We start from the raw sequence: 10293 nt of genomic DNA, 5'->3' as shown, positions 1-10293 counted from the left end.
AATGGCGGCAAAGCGGGGAGCTGGAAGATCACGGTGGAGAGCGACTCGCTGAGTACTATCAATTGCGTGAGGAGGATCCGTAGAGTTGGGATAGGAAGTAACATCGTGCGCCTCTGTGTCAAGGAGATTAGTAACTTTCAGGAGGTGGAGTTCAAACATGTAAAGAGAGAGTGTAACAAGGTTGCGGACAAACTTGCGTCGGCCGCTTTGGCGCATGGTCTAGGCACGCGGTTTCTCGAGCGTCAGCCGTCGTATGTTGAAGATATCATTTGGGAGGATAGGGTTGGTGCGAGGCATAGTAATGGAGCGTCCTAGTTGGGTCGTTCCTTCCGGGTTTTATGCCTCTTTTCAGTTCCATTTTTTTTAATTAATTATAATTAATTTATATAAATTTTTAATGCAATTAATTTATACAAAAATCATATAGCAATTTAATTTAATTGATAATTATAAAATTTAAATTAAAATAATATGTTATTAAAATTATATATTACATTAAAAAAATTATATTGCATAAATTATAAAAAAATTATAAGAATATTAAATAAGAAAAAATATTAAAAATAAAAATCTTTTTTTAAAAAGCTTGCGTTGCTTAATGCAATAGCCATAAAAAAAAAAGCATACATTCAACTGGCAGCCACTTTGAAGCGTCCACTAGACGCAGGGGTGCACTTAAGTACAATATATATATATATATATATATATATATATATATATATATATATATATATATCCACAAAAAACTTTCACTTTTGTAGGAGTAAAAATCTCCAAAAACTCACTCCCATCAGTAAAAATAAATTCAAGCATTAGTTTTTGTGTTTGTAAAAAACCTCTAAAAAAAGCTTTGATAGGGTTGCTATAATTTTTTAAAATTGGGTTTTCGTCAGCTTTTCAGGAGAAGTGAAAAAAGAAAAAAAAATAGAAAAGATAGGTGAATGTTAGTTGCCACTTGATGTGCGTATAGTACTCATCTCGCTCAAGGAATTTTTATTTTATTAGTTCCTCCTTAAGAGCTACGATTTACTGGACAAATAAAAAAAATACCTCCATTCCTTTTTCCTCCACATATGTAAAAACTTCACTAGAAACCCCTCCATGAGAAAGCTCTAAGACCTATATCTTTTGATTTTTGGACTAATATAATTGCAAAATTATCATTGATTTGTGTGACTTTTGGCCAAAAAAACTAGCAAGCCTGGTAAAATGAATCTGTTAAATTGGGCTTAATAATGTAAGTACACTTTTAAATATTCATGTGTGATTGCATTGATTTTTAATGCTTTGACATGTTGAAAAAAATGGCTTGTAATCTGTAATACATTTGAGATACAACAATTATACAGAATACAACAGGGAACAAAAACTGGATCATTTGATATCTTCAGGCGTGTAATCACTTTCCTATAAGCTTTAAATCTCCTCCTATAAAAGCAACAAGGTTCAAGATTTAATCTTATGGGATACAAGAAGATGAATGAAATTATCAAGTTGCTTTGTTTAAGATTCCCCTGTAGAGATGTAAGCCTGTGAAGTATCTTGGTTTCCTGCAAAATAATTGCTTGTAAAAATCCTCATCTTTCAGATGCTTCTCCAAACTATTTATAGAAGTAAAATATATCTGTTTGGAGAAGTTACATAGAAGTTGCTGTGATTTAAAACTCAACTTCCATAAGATAAGATATATCCTGAATGATATATCCATCACGGGAGAAATAATTAAATTTATTTTGAGTCAGTAACTGTATGCAAAATTATATATATATATATATATATATATATATATATATATATATATATATATATATATATATCCCTTACGCATGAAAACTTGCAAAGAATAAATATAAATAATATACATATATGTAGTTCAATAATCTCAAGCATACAGCTACATATACCAAGCATGTTAAGCGTAACTTTGAAGCATATAACTTCAAAATATAGAAGAGCATATTTCAAGCATAATGTTAAGTGTAGTTTTGAAGCATATAGCTTCAAAATGCCCCAAAACCTTACGCATGAAAATATCCAAACATGCATTAATACTCTCAAGCATATTAGCTATAACTCTCTAAGCATATTAGCTATATATCACAAGCATATAGCTATATACTCTCAAGCATATTAGCTATATACTCTCAAGCATATTAGCTATATATCTCAAGCATATAGCTATATATCACAAGCATATAGATATATAAATTTCTCACAGTATTTTAATTAACTTTCTACCAAACTAAAATAATATTTACAACTCCACAACTCCAAATATTATTTAAGCTTTCATGGTAGTTCATCTGAACCATTAATCTCCATTACTATATAAATTTCCAACATTCCTTCTCCATTTATATAGTAAAATTAATATTGTACCAAGATAAATCCAAAACTCATGCATAAATGAAAGTGTCTTAGAGATTGAACTTTCACATAGTATTATATGCGTTACATTAATTCGGATTGCAGTGATGGACGAACCTTGAATCACGCAGTCTCTTTGAAGAAACGTAGATATAGCACACACAAGTTTTACAGTCATTACAACTCACTGTAACTTGACACCATTATGGTCATGTGTCCGTATCCATTAATGAGCACATACCAAGTAAAGCCCAAACTTGTTTGAAGCGGCCACACTTCATGCTCACAGAGGCTAATCTTTTATATCATGCACTGCATCTTGCATTTTTTCAAAAGATCGGTTAAGAGTAAAAACTCATCCCTACAACAATGCAGAACCAAGCATCACCTTTTCTTGGGATACAAATTTTAATTTAAACTTTTGATGCTTGCAATCACAAAATGAAGTACTCATCTACATTGAACTCAAGATCTAACATAATAACTTAGACGTGAGTTGAGCTTTCCTTCACCTGCAATTAAATAATTAGGCTTTCCATATCCCTTCAAATGTACCATGTCCCTTGCAAGGACTCTTGCAAACGGATCCGTTAAAACCGGGACTGTACCAAGTCCAGTGCTACAACACCATAACTTAGGAGCTCCCGCACATAGCTATATCTCATGCCTATGTGTCTTAACTTGCATTATAACTTATTGTTATACGCTTTGGCTAGTGTAGTAGCGCTGTCACAATGTACTAAAACTAGTGACATCGGTTTTAGCCAAACGGAATCTCAATAAATAAATTCCTTAGCTAATTAACTTCTTTGCATGCCTAAACGAATGCAATAAATTCAGATGTCATAGTTGAATCTGAAATGCAACTTTGGTTTTTAGAAGTCTAGGAAAAAACACCTCCTCCAAGCAGATAAACCCATCCACTAATTGAGGAAAACTCTTCTTGATTAGATATAACTGGCATCATAGAATTTTAATATTCAATCAATGAACTTGTGAAAATAAAACATTTGTTTGATCCTACCGGAACCCACTTTACAGGTTCCTAGTCAATAAATATTTATTTTCATGTAAATTCTATAACCAAGAATTTTCAATGACCATGTAGAAATAATTAACAGTGAGTGATTCCTTCAAATCAAAAATTAAACATCCTCCACTTGGAATACCATCCACTTTGGAGAACAATCATATACTGATATACCTCCTCCATTCAGAAATATCCATTCACTTTGGAGAATAATCATATATGATTTTAAGCTTTTAACTTTTCATGTTTCTTCTAAACTGAAGAATCATACCTTCTTAAATCATAGTCCATGATTTAAATTAAAACTTGCTTTTCACTGTCAATTTTCATACTAGATAAACCAGTAAACTTTTTGGCTTTCAATATTTTAACACATTCTCAATATGAGAAACTGTGTGTTAAATACATTCTTAAATTTTTATGAATTTCATTATGCATACTTCATGCATAAAAGTTTCTGTATGCCTTTATAAGAAATATAACAGAATATTTCCTGGGCTTTCTGCCTTTATCAGAAATATAACAAATATTTCAAAGGCTTCCTGCCTTAATCAGAAATATATAGAACATAATATTTCACACTTTCACAAGGATAAAATTATCTGTGTGCTAAAGTTATCAATAATTTCATGCATGACATTGAAATTAATTTCAACTTACAATCATTAAACATTGTAACCATGCATAAGAAAACAAAAAATTGATAACAACAAATTAATTCAAATTTGGCAGATTTACAGCACCTCAAGATCCAACATATTATACATGTACCTTGTATACTATGCATGCAATCGAGACAGAGTCTCAATAAAAATGTTTATATACATGCATAAACATATCCTTGTATTTAACAGGCTATGCAAAATTCAAAAGAATCTCATGCATATCTTCTAGACCTAAGCCAGAACTTAACCAGTAAACAAAATAAAACTTACATTCATGCCGAGGCCGAGACAAATAAAAAGTATTGTACCGATCTCATCCTGTAACTTGTATCTGCTTTAATGGTCATCACTTCCGGCCTTTGATACGCTGAAACCACACACCCACTCTAGGAAAGTACACATCTCCTCATGCCAATTAATCATGGCTATCAAAATGATTTATTTAAATAAAATCATTTTACACATCTCACTAATCATCTTGGCATCACTTGATGCCCATGACTTTAGGGATGCTACCGCCACGTTTAGATAACAACCTATATCCAAACGCACAGGCTAAAAACAACACTAACAAAAACAACCCAGAACTAACACTAGTTCATTAAGTGTAATATTACAATTGTCTAGAAACAACTTCTAAATTAGCTAATAAAAATAAATATTCAAGACTCTAAAAGTTGAATCGCTCTCATGCTCCAAATGCCATACAACATGTACCTGCAAAAGAAATTAAGGAGGGGAAAAATTCAGCATACAATAGCCGGTAAGACTTACTCCACCCTGTAAAACATTTTACACATAGCATATAACACAAGTGAAGATGAAAATAAAACTTGCATAACATGAATTTAATCCACATGTACAACATGTACACAGCATGCTATGAATAACATGCAAACATCTACACAGAAATCTTCTTGTACATAAACAAAGAAAAACCCAAAAGTGATTTATGTCATCCTCCCATCACCATATTCGAAATCTCATTCCGAAAAAATTACCGTAATGGGAAACTGTTCTTTCACGCCAGACATCTTGCTTTCAAAACTTGTAAGGCAAGACCAATGATCACAGGTTTATAACTTTAAAGCTTATAGATTGTTGGAAAAAAGGGCTTGTAATCTGTAATACATTTGAGATACAACAATTATACAGAATACAACAGGTAACAAAAACTGGATCATTTGATATCTTCAGGCGTGTAATCACTTTCCTATAAGCTTTAAATCTCCATCTATAAAAGCAACAAGGTTCAAGATTTAATCTTATGGGATACAAGAAGATGAATGAAATTCTCAAGTTGCTTTGTTTGATAATTCCCTATAGAGATGTAAGCCTGTGAAGTATCTTGGTTTCCTGCAAAATAATTGTTTGTAAAAATCCTCATCTTTCAGATGCTTCTCCAAACTATTTATAGAAGTAAAATATATCTGTTTGGAGAAGTTACATGGAAGTTGCTGTGATTTAAAACTCAACTTCCAAAAGATAAGATATATCCTAAATGATATATCCATCACTGGAGAAATAATTAAATTTATTTTGAGTCAGTAACTGTATGCAAAATTATATACATATATATATATATATATATATATATATATATATATATATATATATATATATATATATATATATATATATATGTATATGTATATGTATATGTATATACATATAGATATACATATACATATGTATATGTATATATATATGTATATCTATATGTATATGTATATCTATATACATATACATATACATATACATATACATATACATATACATATATATATATATATATATATATATATATATATATATATATATATATGTATATGTATATGTATATGTACATATACATATACATATACATATACATATACATATACATATATATATGTATATGTATATGTATATGTATATGTATATGTATATGTATATGTATATGTACATATACATATAGATGTACATATACATATAGATATACATATACATATATATATATATATATACATATATATATATATATATATATATATATATATATATATATATATATATATATATATATATATCCCTTACGCATGAAAACTTGCAAAGAATACATATAAATAATATACATATGTTACGAATAAGAGCATGCATAGAGAAGGTGGTAACAAAAGGAGGACTTCAAGATTAATTACTCCATCAGTCAAGCTTCGTGATTATGTTTGTGGATAAAAATATTTGTTGTTAGTTAGTCATGCATGCATGTTTGTTTTATTTGACTATTTCTTACTGCATTTTCTTATGGTTGTTAGTAGTGCCGAATAAATCTCGAATAATTAGGAAGCCGTTATTTGTAAACTCAATATTTATTGAGCATGAGAAATAAAGTACAGGGCATTACCCTTTGAATCAAAACTTCCCTGTCTGAACTCTAATTAATCTGTTTCTCCCTCATATTTCTTTTCTAGAGGATTTCCACCCTCGAAAGTGGAACAACAACCAAAACAATATTTACTTCCCCAACAATTTGGTGCTTTCATTGAGAGTATCATGGCTAATGAAGGCGTACAAACTCGCCAGCGGGCTCTAGAAGACCAAATACAGCAGGTCCGGGAATCCCAACAACGAACAACGGAAGAGCTCCGGCGAGCCTTGGCTGATCAAAACCAGGCTCTTACTACTGCCATCAATAATGCTATAGCAGACTTATCAGTCAGAATCACCCATCTCAATACACTACCTACCCCGTCATCGTCTACCTCTCTGGGTGCTGCATCGCCACCGGCTCGTGCCAATCAAACCATGGTGAACCAGAACACAAATGTGTTACAACCACGGCCTCCTCGTTGCGACATGTCCACCTTTGATGGGAGAAACCCATTGGACTGGATATTCCAGGCTAAGAAATATTTCAGTCTTTGGGATACTACAGAGGAACTAAAAATAGATGTTGCAAGCTTTTACATGGTGGGACACGCACTTTCATGGTTTCAGTGGATGCATAGATACCAACAACTCTCCTCGTGGAGGGCATTCACGGTCGCTCTTGAGCAAAGATTTGGGCCTTCAACATATGTGAATCATCGAGCTGCTCTTTTCAAATCGGTCCAAAAAACCACAGTAAGTGCATATCAATCAGAATTTGAGGCCATAAGCAACCGGGTAAATAACTTGCACCCAGAAGCCTTGTTAGATTGTTTCGTTTCTGGACTTAAACCAGCGATCCAATGTGAGTTGGCCTTACTTAAACCTTCTTCACTTTCTGAAGCTATAAGTTTGGCTAAGTTAGTCGAAGACAAGCTTCGAGACACTAGACCAACATATCATCGTCTTATCACCCCCAAACTGACGGGCAGTCTGAAGTAGTCAACTGATGCCTTCAAATGTATTTGCATGCCTTTGTAAGTGATTATCCAACCAAATGGGTCAACACCCTTCCTTGGGCAGAATACTGGTATAACACCAGTGTTCATAGTTCAACCGGTTTCTCCCCCTTCGAGATTGTCTATGGCAGACCCCCACCACCACTAGTCGGCTACTCTAGTGATGGCACTCCTGTGGAAGCTCTCGACAGTGCACTCTTAGATCGTGATGCTCTTTTGGTTACTCTTAAACTGAATTTGCAACGGGCTCAAGCGAGGATGCGAGAACAAGTTAATCATCATCGGCGTGATAAGGAATTTTCCATGGGTGATTGGGTTTATGTAAAACTCCTACCATTTCGCCAAAGTTCTGTTGCTTGGCGACGTAATCATAAATTGGCTAAACGCTACTTTGGTCCGTATCAAATAGTTGCACGTGTGGGGAAAGTTGCTTATAAATTATTGTTGCCAGACACTGCACGCATTTACCCATTGTTTCACATCTCTCTTCTTAAGTTCTGTCCAAATCCGTCTAGTGCTATCCCACTGCATCCCCCACCTTCAGCAGATCAATTCCCAATTCCACTCATCATTCTTGGCCAGAGGATTGTCAAGGAAAATGGTAAGAAGGTACATCAAGTGCTCGTCCATTGGGATCATACTACACTCTCAGAAGCAACTTGGGAGAATTAGGATCTTTTTCATGCTTCATTTCATGATATCCGCCTTGAGGACAAGGCTCCTTTAGATGGGGTAGGTAATGTTACGAATAAGTGCATGCATGGAGAAAGTGGTAACAAAAGAAGGACTTCAAGATTAATTACTCCATCAGTCAAGCTTCGTGATTATGTTTGTGGATAAAAATATTTGTTGTTAGTTAGTCATGCATGCATGTTTGTTTCATTTGACTATTTCCTACTGCATTTCCTTATGGTTGTTAGTAGTGCCGAATAAATCTCGAAGAATTAGGAAGCCGTTATTTGTAAATTCAATATTTATTGAGCATGAGAAATAAAGTACAAGGCATTACCCTTTGAATCAAAACTCCCCTGTCTGAACTCTAATTAATCTGTTTCTCCCTCATATTTCTTTTCTGGAGGATTTCCACCCTCGAAAGTGGAACAACAACCAAAACAATATTTACTTCCCCAACAACATATATGTAGTTCAATAATCTCAAGCATACATCTACATATACCAAGCATGTTAAGCGTAACTTTGAAGCATATAGCTTTGAAATGTAGAAGAGCATATTTCAAGCATGTTAAGTGTAGTTTTGAAGCATATAGCTTCAAAATGTCCCAAAACCTTACGCATGAAAATATCCAAACATGCATTAATACTCTCAAGCATATTAGCTATAACTCTCAAGCATATTAGCTATATATCACAAGCATATAGCTATATACTCTCAAGCATATTAGCTATATACTCTCAAGCATATTAGCTATATATCTCAAGCATATAGCTATATATCACAAGCATATAGCTATATAAATTTCTCCCAGTATTTTAATTAACTTTCTACCAAACTAAAATAATATTTACAACTCCACAACTCCAAATATTATTTAAGCTTTCATGATAGTTCATCTGAACCATTAATCTCTATTACTATATAAATTTCTAACATGACATTCTTGAGATCTTACTCAATACAAACAGAATCAATCTCGAATTGTAAGGTCTTAGTGTATTCTAACTAAGAAACCTATGATCAGACAAAAAAAATATGTTTTTGTTGACCATAGAAACCAAACTACGAGTATGGATTTGAGGTAGCAATGAACATCATTTTGGACCTTAAATTGCACTCGTGTATGCACACAAGAGAAACTCTTCTAGCAAATATATTTTACATTACACATTTTCTAAACTTTTTTCTAATTTTATAGGTACACTTTGAGAATCAAATTTTCATTCATACATTAAACATTTAGAAGGCATGAAAAGATAAAATTGGTAAAATGTCATTTTTCATCTTTGAATTATAATGATATAAAACTTTCTATTCTTCAGTGATTATCATTGACACTATCGAAATTCTTAAATTATCACTAAATTGGCTAATTTAACCTAAAGCCTAAAAGAGTAAGTTGAAACCATAAGAAATCTATCATCCTCATCCAATGTATTGTGTGTGATATATGTTGTAGATTATTGTTTTTGTTGTAGCGTGGTTGTAGCTTGTATATTCCTTTTGTATGTTGCATGGAGGAAACATTTGTTGTGGTTTAATGTTATGCGTTTGTGGGAAAAATGGTATTTTTCATTTTTATTTGAATCCACTCTAACCAAAGTAATTGGTGGGCTCAATCTAAAATACCGGCCATTTGGTTATGTGAGTATTGTTGAAACTAGCGTTGTTGAAATTCACACACATATATAGACAACGATTTTTAATCGTTGTCGTTTTTATAAAATACAACTGTTATCTTTGCGGGGACTTACAACAACACTGGTTTCAACAACATAAATTTTACCATCATTACAACAGTTTTAACTATTGTTTAAGTGTATTTTTCTTGTAGTGTTCAATGATTATCATTGTCACTATTCGTCCTTGAATTATTACCAAATTGGCTAATTTAACCCAAAGCCTAAAAGAGTTAGTTGAAACCATTAGAAACCCTAATTAATTAGGAGTATTGGTAAATGCGATGGTTCATCTTTGAATTATAGCTGTATAACGCTTTTTGTCATTCAATGATTATCATTGTCGCTATTTGTCCTTGAACTATCACCAAATTGGCTAATTTAACCCAAAGTCTTATTTTTTTTTTTTTTAAAAAAAAAAAAAAAACCAAAGCCTAAAAGAGTAAGCTAAAACCATGAGAAACCCTAATTAATTAGGAGTATTGATAAAATGCAATTGTTCTATCTT

The sequence above is a fragment of the Ipomoea nil genome, unplaced genomic scaffold (assembly GCF_001879475.1).
Source record: "Ipomoea nil cultivar Tokyo-kokei standard unplaced genomic scaffold, Asagao_1.1 scaffold0146, whole genome shotgun sequence".
Taxonomy (NCBI): domain Eukaryota; kingdom Viridiplantae; phylum Streptophyta; class Magnoliopsida; order Solanales; family Convolvulaceae; genus Ipomoea; species Ipomoea nil.
Note: the sequence above shows the minus strand (reverse complement) of the source record.